Below are 12,822 nucleotides of genomic sequence, written 5' to 3'. Positions count from 1 at the left end.
TGACTGATGAGTTGGCCATCATCTGTTTTTTTACCTAACCAGTCAAGCAGCTGAGAGCAGCAGCTTAAAGCCTTTATACAAACAGGGTTCAATACCGAGTAAAAAAACGTGCTCTATTAATCTCATCCAAAAACAGGAATAATTCTCTGCTGTGATGTCTGAGCAGTTTTGACTCATCAAACTCTCTTCAGAAGAGCCGGGCGCATAGCCATACCTCCTCCCTCAGACTCCGAACCCAATTAAATAATCAAGGGTTCAATTGCTGTATAATACCACAATCAATAAACAGAAGATTTGTTGGTTATTTGGATGAAATTAAACCGATCCCACAAGACACAAATACAGATAACGTATCAGTGAAACAGATGAGACAGTCCCACATTAGTTGAGGATGGGAGCAGATCAAAAGACACAGCATTTCAGTATGCAGCTGCTATGCTGTCCAATCAAACCAAACTACTCAGAGACCAAAATAGGCCTCATTGCAGAATTTTCAGTCTCTACACACACCCAATTATACAAGGGTGTATACATACACAAACAAGACGCTAGCTAAAATACATGCACATACCCTCACACACCTGCACAAACCCAGAAGCAATCACCTCCTGAATAATCCAGTCAGCACACAAATCAAAACCTTAACAGGTTTAGAAAAGCAAAGAGGCTTTTTAACAAATAATAAACAAATAAAAAGCCCCCCCAGTAGACTGTGATGAATGAATCAAGCCAAGCATGCTGTGAACATTATCAGAGTGGGGGATGAATGAATACATTATCATGCAATGCACAACTTCTCTTTTCCTGCCTCACAGCTTGTCTGTCTTCTTGCCTATCAACCTGCTTGCCTGATTACCTGCCCACATACAGAGCAACTTTTGTCCAGATTAAAGAGGGACGGATGGGGGCGAGGTGAAATATTATTTCTTTTCACAAGAATTCATTTTGAAAGGGAGATGTGTCGCATTTCTCTCGCTCTGTGTGCCTCAAAGTCTCACTGCCTGCCTCTCTTGCCAACTGTCCAGCTTCTTTCTATTACTCTCTCTGACAGGCTGTCTTCCTCTTTACCTGTCTGCTTAAATATCCCAGATTCTTCACTAACTCTGTACATTCCTCCTTGCCCCCTAAACCCTAATTATCTGCTTGTACTGGATATCTCCATCACTGTCTGTCTAACAGCCATTTTATCAGCCTGGTGCTCTCCCAAAATGTTCCTTCCTCAACTTGGTCTCATACACAAGTAATCTGCAATAGCAAACACATAAAGCCACCTGAATTCCGTTTTTTATCAGTATAGAAACATTTATTTTGAGCACATCGACTAACTGTTCACTGCAAAAGGTTCATGTTACATGAAGCATTATTAGGCTTCTTTTGGTCATCTTTAGGGGACTTTGAGGACTTAGTTATGGCTAAGGAAAATTTGTTACAAAGACATGAAGCATGACACAGAATGATTTGTCTTTTTCATTGAGTAGCCAAAAATATTATCTTTTCCAAAGCTTAAAGCAGCTGTAATTGATATCTCTACATTAACAATGGATTACATGACTACTTGCATATGAACAAGCTCACACGTAACTATTAATTCACCGATAATTATCACCTGACTCTGCAGATCCACTCGACTGTGTTCTGTGCCTGCTGGATGTGTAAATAGGAAACTGTTTGCTAAAAAATTCACTTTATCAACTTAAAATGTGATAATATGTCAGTGTTGCATTAACAACTTGTTTCCGCTGCCCCCAAGTGGCCAAAAAATCAGTTAATGTCAGTTTAACGTGTTTTATTCGCCAAAACCTAAAAACACGTGGAATACAGCACAAGAACCTTGGTCTCTGGTGTGAAAATCCTGTGTTTTATGTGTTCAGCTATTCACATGGCCTCCTTCAGGCAGCATTTATGTTTTCCCCAAAGCATATTTTGACAAAACAAATTAGTGGTATATAAAAGTATTTTGTAGGAGATGGAATCGCCTGTCTACCTGCCTGCTAGTAGTCTGCTTTCCTCCCAGTGTCAGCTCAGGCTGCTGTCACACCATACGTTTAATCAGTCCTGCAGCCCGGGCTGCTGAGCAGTCTCCTTGTGCTGACTGAATTGTGTGCACGTATGTGTGTGTGTGTGTGTGTGTGTGTGTGTGTGTGTGTGTGTGTGTGTGTGACGTGAGTGGGCCTTTGTGAGGCCTCCACTCAGCAGAGTGATGATAAGTACTCCCAGCCCAGTGCTCCGCATGAGCTGATGGACAGACAGGCCAAGAACACTGGGGGCCTTGTGGTTGGGCGTGTGTGTGTGTGTGTGTGTGTGTGTGTGTCTGTGTGTCTGTGTGTCTGTGTGTGTGTGAGTATATCTGTGTGTGGTGCTTGCAAGCCTGTGTGTGTTTCTTTTTTCACTGGCCACGCCACCAGACCATGCCACATGGCTGCAATTTGTTCATTAGCTATGTAATAAATGTACACACACACACAGAGGTAATATTGTTCCGAGTTCTGCCTGATTGGATTCTGAAATAGAGGACCCTCGGGGGAATCACTTGTAGTCTGCCAGCCACTGTGACCAGGAGAGGACTGGTTTCTTAACAAGGTTTGAAGGGAACTCCAAAGAACACATGTAGTCAGTATTTTTATATTTGCTTTAAGGGAGACTGTGTACATAAACTAAAATAATGTTGGTTGTGTAAGGTTTCGGATATTAGCGAGTAATATCCACAGCTTGAATGTAATTGTTTTGATTGCCTTCATATGGCTAAATGTAAAAGCATTTCCTTATTAGGTCTTGTGTTTATATGTCAGAATAACTACATGTCATTGTAAAGATTTACCAGTCGCCTGGAAATAATTTATATTCACCCAGGGCCAATTACAAGTAATCTATCATCATCATCACTATGTTAGATGAGCTAGGGATGGTTGTTACAAATTACCTGCTGTCTAGGATATCAGTCGTTGCTTGTTTGAGGTGGGCAGGTCTTGCCAGTTTTAGGGCCAACTCGTATGTTTGCATCACAGGGTAGAAATCGATACTAGATTATGTGAAACGATATCCCTGCTGACAGATAATTTGAACAGAAATGTTGCTATGGAGGAAATCCAGAAACATGGATAATAAACTGAATCTGTCTAGCCTCGTTTGGCCCGCGCGTGGAAACTAACAGTGGGGCTTTGGAAGAAGAAGCAGCTTGTTCCACATTCAGCGAGGCTTATAGCCTCTGGGAGAGTATGACTGCTGCTCTGCCATGAGCATACAGATCACCTTACACACTGGCTTTCTTCTACTTTGATGGCTGATGCACACACACACACACACATGCATGCCTGCTTTCACAGGATACTCAGGGGCATTAAAATGCCGGATTTGCACTCGCAGAAACACACACACACACCTTTACCCCATCCCCCACCTGGATTAATTCACCTGCTGCACCTGAGAATGCGACCGCTATGATGTCACCTGCAATCCCATCACTTCAAAGGCACAAAAGCACCTCGGTGCCATCATCACAAAGAGCAAACGCACCCTCTCACTTCCTCCTTCCTTTTGTCCTTCTGTCCCCTGATGGTAATTCCCCAGTAGAAAGTCCACACATGGTGAAGGGAGAATTACAGTGTACTCTACAATCAGGTATTCTTGGGTTTCTGCCCATTGGCACTGCAACAATGGCAAGCTTTCTTCATTCCTCTTCCCTCTTAGTGACATGAAAGAAATTGCCCTGGTGCACTTACATGTGTATTTGTGTGCATTTATGAGTGAGTTGATGTGTAATTGTGTACACGCATTTGAGTGAAGGGTGGTTCTGTGTTCTGAGAATCCCATGATTACAGTGCTGCTGGTTGGCTCCACTCCAAAAGCTCCCATTGGAAATGCTCACAAGCAGGGTATGATGTGATGAGACAAGGCGATAATACAACCACCACGGTAGTGCATGGTTAGCCATTAAAACACCCAAATGAGATTATGAGGTCATATGGGAGGTACAAAGCCTACAGCCAAAACAAGAGCAGCTTCCCTGAAAGTAACAATGCATGTTCAGTATTTCTTCTGCACAGCGGAGAGGAAATCTAAATGTGGAGGAGAAAGAAAATAGGATTGGAAAAGGAAGAACAAGAGACAGACAGATAAGTACAGAGAAATGAGGGTTGATAGCGAGAGGTACTCCTTGCCTTGGAAATTTCCATAGAGGCCGATTTCTGTTGTAATCCATCACTGAATAACACATGAATTCAGCATGATTTACCATCAAAACATCCAACTGAGCATGAAACAGGAGGCCCTGGCCCATCTTCCATCTCAGCTCACTGAAAGCGTTTTCCATTGTAAAGCAAGGTGAAATAACAGACGCTCAATGTACTGTAACACACTGGTGATGCACCAGTCCCATGAGCACACTATTCACAAGATGATGCCTACTGTGAAAATATTCTTCTGCTCTCTTTAGGAAACAAAGAGCGGAGAGACAGAGAGATTATATATATATAAGTGTGTGTGTGAGAGAGAGAGAGACTGAAAAGATGAACGCTCAGAAGGAGATAGAGGGTTCACTGCTGAGATAAAAATGGAATCCATTTTGGTTCTTGAAGCATACTCGTCCACGGTGTGAGGACCTGCTCAGTGTGTTAGCCTGCCATTGCTCTTTCAATCACTTCCCCTCTTTCCTATTCTGCTCTATTTCAATTGTTCCGCCTTCCCCTCACTCTGGTGTTTATACCATTTCCTCCTTTTCTCTATAGTAACACCTCTTTCCTTTAATTTCCTTTCCTTCCCTCCTCTCTCCTCCTCTTCCCCTCACTTCTCCTCTCTCTAGGCAGCCAGGCACCCCAACACTGTCTCAGGTCCTGAAACTATGGCAACGGAATGAGAGAGCAAGCGCTCTCTATGATTAATAGATGAGAGATGCAGTGCCAATCGCTGGGGCCTGGGGAGGAGGGACAGATGCACTCGAACAACGCCACACAAACATGCCGAGAGAGTACACACAGTGAGTACACACTTAAACCCCCCCCCCCACCATTAGCCACCCTCGGTGCTTTGTGGTGGTAGTAGAACACACAGAAAATGTGAAAGGGTCTGACATACACAACACACACACAGAAAGACACATAGACACAGTACGTTAAAGGCCGCTCCCGCAGAGTTAGAAGCAAATGAAGAGGTGGCAGAGTTTTCCTGATGCTTAACATCCACATGACATGCACCTCCTTATTGGCTGCCAACAAGCAAACTAACCACAGAAAGAACCACAGAGCAAGACGGACCTAATGAGTCCTAATACACTGCTGTCTCCACGACTCACAGCTGGCTGCTCTCACCTGTAAAAGCACAGTGGCAGAACTGGAACTAGGACATCATATTTTTACGCTGTGTATCACAGTTTACATCATCTGATCTGTAGTACAAGACTTGGCTCTTTTCAAGGCCGGTCATTCATCCCTCTCCTAGGCAATCGCACAAAGCCCTGATGCTTTTGGATTATCTCTGCAAATGCATTTCCTTTCCATTCCATTTCAGTAATGACAGGCAACCAAACTCAGCTGTGACAAAGGTATTACCGCATGTTAATGCAACATGTACTAAGTATTTAAAATAAAAAAATTTCCATGAAGAGAAACCTGATGTTTTAAGCTGATTGCAAATGTTCCTGTGGATGCGTTTTCATTTGGCAACCATTTGGCAAAGTTTGGCTCCTCAACAATCTTCTCCTAGATGGGCTGGCTATCACGTTCTAATTCACTTAATTTCTAACAACAAAGTCTTGCCAAGGAGCAACAGCCAAAACACCAACAGACACTCAGCCAATTCTGCCACTGGCAAGCGGCGCCCAGCCCAAAATAAGCCTTTTGCTTGGTCCTTCATGCCTCTGGCTTTCTTGGCATGCACAACACGCTCAATCAATTATGCTAATGTAACGAGTACGAAGAGTGGTTAATACATGGACGGTTAATCCAATGGATAAACTGTAGAGTCATTTATAGGGAGCTGGAAGGGTTAAGGTTAAGTGGAAGAAAGCAGCGAGTTAGAACAACATAATGAAAGTTGGAAACTGGAAAGTTATGCATGCATGTGTATGTGTGTGTGAGAGAGAGACAAGGAACAACATGCTGAAGCAAGTGATTAGCGAGTGATTACATTTTCAATGAGCCATGCTATATGTGGATAGAGCACACTGGACCATCCTGCACAGTGAGATATATTAGGTCCCTATAGTATACTGGATATCATTTATCACCTTCTATAAACAGTGGACAATGTGTTCAATTTAACTATGAAGGATGAGGTGTGTTGAGCAAATAAAGTGCTGGCTCTCCACAAGATCAAATATGCAAACAAAACTGATACCGGAAAACTTAGACATGGGTCTGCCATCTCATCTTATCCTGTATGATATCATTCGGTATGTTTTCTTGGATCAAATAAAATATTTATCAAATAATGAGTTCAACCTCTGAGGGTCAGGGAAATCATAACCACAAAAAAGATGAGCGAGATGGAGCAGCAAAAGGTTAAGCAAAAAAATGTTTATACAGAGGGGAGGGCGTTGTGTAATTTGTTATAGCAGGTTAGAATATCTTCCTTTTTCTTTTTATACCTCTTGAGTCACAACAGACTCCCACTCAATCTGAATCTACTGAAAAGAAACTCGAGTGCGACTAAATCAGCAAATGTGCCATGTAACACCTGTGATGGACAGTTCCATTAAAATACACAAGCTTCTCTGATTATGCTGACCTGTATTTCTACAACAAAATGCGCTAAAACATACACACAATCTCATGATTATCCTCTTTTTTTTTCTGTTTCCCTATTATAGCGGGTTTGTCATTCAGCGTTAAGGCGGCATAATTGAAGCAGAGGCAATTTAGAAAGATGTGGAATCTGGAAAATGGGTTAAGCATCAATAAATCACATCCAGATGAGTGAGAGGGGTTTGATGCTTTCTCGCACTCTAATTCTTTCAAAAAAAAAAAAAAAATCAGCCCACACACTGAGGACGATCATCAATAAAACATGGCTTTTATAAAATATGCATAAATACACACACTATTGAATGCTTGGTATTGACACTAACTGAATGAGGACCATTGGTTAATGGCAGCTGACCGGTCTTGTTTATAATAGAAGGCCAATTCATTTGAACAGGAGTAAAGCCATTTATCAATTATTCAGACCTACTGTATTCAGGCAGCATCTGTATCTGTCCTCAACTGGCGAAGCTAAATACCAACTCTCGCCCTCTCTTTTTCTTTCTCTCTCTTACTCTCTCTCTCTCACACACACACACACATGTACACACATACAGTGTGACAAATTCACATCAGTCACACACAATGCCATCCCCATTGCCATTGTTAGGGGATCGGAGGATCAAACGCTCCACGGAGCATTGCTCCAAATACAAGCAAGAACTCTGGTCGCCCTGCTATATTCTGCCGCTCCGGGAAGAGAAAAGGCAGGCTGCTGTCACAAAGGTAATCATGCTGTAATTCATGTCTCAGCAACACAACATGTCAGTGTATAAAGTGTTAATAGCAGGATTAGCACTCTGGGTTTGTGGTGTTGTTGCTTTTATGAAACAGTGTGGTGGGATTTAAAGCCTGTACAACATCTCAAAAAATGCCTCCAGGACATTTGAATGCCTTGAGGCGAATGTTGTAGGAGGAGTGGTGGTAAAAATGTTAAAGCATTCTGTTATTTCACATTCAAGATCTATGTGTTATACCTCCAGCACAGTATGCATACCGAGTGCAAAAAACATAGGGTCACAGATTAAAAAAAAAACATACAATAGGCATGAGTACAGAATATTTCCAGTGATTTCAGGAAAAAACTGATGAAACACAACACCCTTTCATTTCAGAGTTGGCATAAAATCCCTTTTTTTTTTTTTTTGTAAAGGCTTATATCATGTTTCCAAAACACCATGTGCTGCTGCTGAAAATCAGCTGACAAGAGGCACAGTTTGCTATGGCCATTCAATACTCCTTGGATTCACCCATTTGTATCATCACCCTTGCATGCTTCATAATCTATAACCCACATTTAGAGTTGTCAAATCCTTTTTTCAGCTTTTATCAGTGCGTATGGAAGAGGGGGAGGTCTTTCATAGTGGGAGAGGAGGGGAGAGAAGAGGAGAGGAGAGGAGAGAGGAGAGAGGAGAGGAGAGAGGAGAGGAGAGGAGAGGAGAGGAGAGGAGAGGAGAGGAGAGGAGAGGAGAGGAGAGGAGAGGAAAACCATTGGGAGTGACTGGGTGTTGGCAGTCAGGCTGCTGGATGTGGTTTGTGAGGCCTCTATCTCCTCTCCCAGCTTGTTAAAGAAACAATGTGCAGCAGCACTTCATTTAATGGCAAATCCACTTCTGAGACCAGGGTAATTTTGTCTCCTGGTCAGAATTACAAATATTTGATTGATCTTTTGGGCCAAAGCAATAGTGACCACTACGCCCCCTGGTAGAATGAAATCCCTGAACATACCCTCGCAAGTATATATTTGTGAAAAGGAGAGACAGAGAGAAAGTCACAGCTATCTGAGTAACTCACCTACAGTAAGAACAATAAAAAAGAATAATGTGCACATGTAAAATATCCAATAAATCCACATCAAATCCCCATGATTTAGATTAGACTTTTATAGAAAGAACTGAATAGAAGGAAAGGTTGTAAACACAGCCTGCCTGCGTCATTAATCTACATGTAAATTACTACTCTAATTCTGAATTTTCAGTCACATTTTTAAAAAATTGCTAATGAAAATCCCATCATGCTCTGTAATAATGGAGCAAGCGCTTGAGTGTTGGTGCGTTTTCATAACAAATCAGTCATGAATATGTTATTAGGCTCATAAAATTACTGCAATTTCTCATTTTTATTTTAGATCTACAGCTGGTAGTTTTGTGGCTGCAGTTTTTAATCATCTACTGAGAGTAAACGAGCTTTAAAAAACATCGTTGGACGGAGGAGTCAATGGACAACAGTCGGTCCGACTCCTGTAAGTTCCCACACAGCACATTTTCATATAGCCTATGCCACCTTGGATGATAGTCTACTGATAATGTTTTGCTCGAATTTATGCGATATACGCGATATGCAATAGGCCAAGATCCTCTGAGACTGACACTTATTTATTCCATATGGGTAGTAAACAGCGTAAGAGGGATTACGCACGGAACTGAGGTCTGTTTATATCGGCAGAAAATATTTTTCTTGTGGGAAAGCATCGCAGTCATCATTTGAATTCAGAATAGGCACTTTGTGATTTTCAATAACTTTCAAATTGCTTTATAAATACACGTAATCACCCGAAGTTGATAAAGTAACCCTGTGAGGCTTGTGCACTTGTCGCCCGGCAGCCTGCTCTTACACAGAAAACAAGCCTCCGGGGCTGGAGAAAGACTGTTACAGGCTAGAGGCGCACTTAAAGTTTCACATAAACAAATAAATCTTACCTTCAGCTCATGAATGGATATGCCTCGGAGTGGTTGTACGGCTCTGTCTATTAGTAATCCATGAGATATGGCTCTCAAAGCAGTTCAGACGGTGCCCGTTTCAAAACAACAATACGAGCGCTACTTTTCTCTTGCGCTTCTTTTTGTTACATGCCGCGCTCGAATCACACCTCTTCAAATCGGAATATCCATCGGAAATCCACACTAGAGAGGAAAAAAACGACGTTTTGGCTTTTAAACTCCCCTCAGGTAAACTGAACGGACGGAACCAACCGGGTGTCCCAGAACTAGCTACGGAGCTGAATGCAGTCCCTTCCACAAAAGCCGACGGTCATCCTATTTGGAGATGAAGCTTCTTACCAGACTGGAGCAGAGCGCAGCGAGCCCAGCTGTCACCCACCCGCTACACACACACAGACTCTCTCTCACACATACATAGGGAGGAGCTACGTCTCCAGAACGGGAGCTATTGTGTCAATGGGTGCCAGTTATGGACAACTGTATTTCTATTTTTACGCAGCGGCATTTCATAAGAATGCGCGTTGGAGAAGGAGAAAGCCTGGACGCTAATAATAGTTTCGACACTGGAAAAAAAAGAAAAAATGTCAAGAGGTGGAATTGAAATTCAGTTTAACTGGCATTATGTAGCCATGCAGGTCGGTCGGCTGGCTCTGTGTCATGCAAACTGTCACTGGTAATTTTGAAGACACAATAAAGATGCAGGTCCTCCTTTGTGCCACCCGCAGGACTACTTTGTGCGTTGTTTTTCTCCTCACTGCCGAGGCAAATCGGGATGTGATCAGGTTCAAAGCTTCTCTTGTCTGTTGTCTCCAGTCTCAGGGCCGCCTTTCCTTCCCTGGTGGTCCCCCCCCCCGGTCTCCAGTCTAGCATGCGTGCACGCACACAGAAACACATGCTTTTGGGTTTTGCAAATGGGCCCTCATATATTTAGCTCCGATCTCATCAGAGGGGGCCATCAGGTAAAGTCTGAAAAGTACAGCAAAGTTAAAAAAAAAAAAAAAAAAAAAGTTGTTGCTTAAATCCATGGTACATTTAGGCTACAATCTGATGTCAGTGGTTCCACACACCCACCCTCTCTCTGCCACATACACACACACACACCTTAGCCTTAAACCAAACCAAAATCAACACCAATTTGTCAGATAGAAAACTGCAAGCCTGCCACAAAACACAAACATAAGTACTTAAACGCTCTCAGATACACAAACATACACTGGCAGACATTACATTACAGTGCACACACCTGTGTAGACATCTAGATCATATATAGATATACAGTATATCAGCTCCAGAGAGACAAAGCTCATGTGTGTGAGACGTTGGGATTATCATTATACAATAACAGGCCACCTGTGAAAGCAGTAGTGTGTGTGTGTGTGTGTGCGTGTGTGTGACTGTGTGTCTGTGTGTAATGTATTTGTGTAATTGCGCTCTTGAGTAGCAGCCTGTCAGGCACCATTGCTGTCTTGTTACTGTAACAGCTCAATACAGTGCTACCTACACAGGCCCAGTGCCAAACACTATACTGTTGTTCCTAATGTGCTCGTGCCTGCCAATCCTCTCTTCATCTGTTATCATTTAATTTGCTTTAAAAACAAAACTCGCTTACCATCATGCAATCAAACCATCATGCGGGGCCGTGCACGAGATGGAAAAAGCATAGTCAGTTTGTTATTTTTTTAACATTCACTCAGGCAGATCTGGATTCTGTTTATGTAGTTTGTTCAAAAATATCTTATTATAAACAGACTGGGGTTCAAATGTGGTTGAGGCATATGCAAATCCAAGCACTTATTTGGCAATTAATTGCCTGAAGTGCATTCATGTATCACGTCTTACAATTTAACGTTTGGCAGGCTTGTTCGAGTTCAGTAACATCCTAAGAGAGAGTGCAGGTTTATACTGTATGTGCTGTTCACACAGGTGAATCATTATAGATACTGTACACAACACCGGTTGAGGAAAACATTTTGTGCTAACATCAATAGTCATGCAAATGCTACAAGCCTCTAACCACAACAAACTACATATAACCTTTCTGTATTTCACACAGCCTCTCCATCTTTATATTCTTTAATCTGTCTCTTTATCTCTCTTGCTCTCTAAAACTCACTCACACACACTTTGAAGTGGAAGTGTTGCAAAGTGTGGGAGGCGGGCAGGATATAATTCCAGCTCAATAATGTCAAGATACACACCAGTTAGTTTGAACTCTGGAAATATGCTCGTGTCAGAGCTTATCTCACTTATCTTGCTAAAGTCGTCCCAGGTGCATTAGGACTCTGTGTGTGGAGAAGAAGTGGTTGAAATGGAGCAACCATCACATCCCGGACTGGGACAGACAGAGAGCATGCACCAGTGACTTTTCATGGACTCAGCTCAGGCTTTTATATTCTCCTGACTAGATTACAGCAGCTCTTACAGTATAGCAGCATGTCCTCTCCAACCCCTGCTACTTGATCTAAAACATTACCTTTCCAGTGTCACAGTCATCCCCTGCTTATTTAACTGGCTTCTTGCCTTAAAGATTTTAAAGGAACTGCACTCGCCTTCCTCTAGACAGTTTTGTAGCAATAAAATCTTTATAACAACATGCAGCAATTTCCTTTGCCTGTAACATTTCACCTCTTGTCTCCTCTTTTCCCCTGTCAATGAAAAACTGCCACACCACAGCTGTAGTGGAAGAATTACTCAGAGCTTTTACGTAAGTGAATCTACCAATGAATTCATGTGAAAATATTCCATTGCAAAATTAAGTAGAAATACAGAAGTATTATCATCAAAAGTGAAAGTACTAGTGCTACACAAAAACAGCCCCTGTGACTGATACATTGTTTTCTATTACATTATTAGATTGTTAATACTGATGCATCAACATGTATGCAACACTTGTTTTTAGTACTTTCCAGACAGCTCAGTTGTTTAGTCATGTGGTTCCCAACCTGAAGGTCAGGCCACCTCACAAAGGTCACATGATAAATGTGTGGGGTTGTCAGATGATTAGCAGGGTTGGAAAGAAGGAAAAAGAGAAGTCCTGCTACACAAAGGTTAGACTCTTTTTTAACTTAACTCTCATCGGTAATTTTTTATGTGGAATATTGGATAATTGTACTTATTTGGGTCTTAAACTGTTTTGTTATTTAAATGACAATTCAAATCTGAGAAGTTTAGAGGGGAAATGTCTCTTTGGTGGAACTGCTAATAACCAATAAACATCTGAAAAGTGACAAGGGGCCCCAAATGTAAACTGCTTTTTTTGTAAGGGGCTACAACCAAAGGGTTTGAGAACCACTGGTTCAATCTTTACTCTTATTCTTAATCTTATTTTTGCATATTAATAGATTCTGTAATTTTTAATGAGGGAGAAG

General features: G+C 42.0%; 1 protein-coding gene across 2 annotated transcripts in view; it reads right to left on the bottom strand.

Annotated features, from left to right (window-relative positions):
* The window catches only part of sema6a (sema domain, transmembrane domain (TM), and cytoplasmic domain, (semaphorin) 6A), a 105,940-nt gene extending 95,351 nt beyond the window's left edge, over positions 1-10,589 (bottom strand). For both annotated transcript variants that reach the window (XM_067613560.1, XM_067613566.1), the window contains exon 1: positions 9,434-10,589. The gene's annotated coding sequence lies outside the window, so the exon portion shown is untranslated. The remainder of the gene's footprint in view (positions 1-9,433) is intronic.
* Between the last annotated feature and the right edge of the window lie 2,233 nt (positions 10,590-12,822).

The sequence above is a fragment of the Thunnus thynnus genome, chromosome 2, assembly GCF_963924715.1.
Source record: "Thunnus thynnus chromosome 2, fThuThy2.1, whole genome shotgun sequence".
NCBI lineage: Eukaryota > Metazoa > Chordata > Actinopteri > Scombriformes > Scombridae > Thunnus > Thunnus thynnus.
This window is presented reverse-complemented; position numbering and strand designations above follow the sequence as displayed.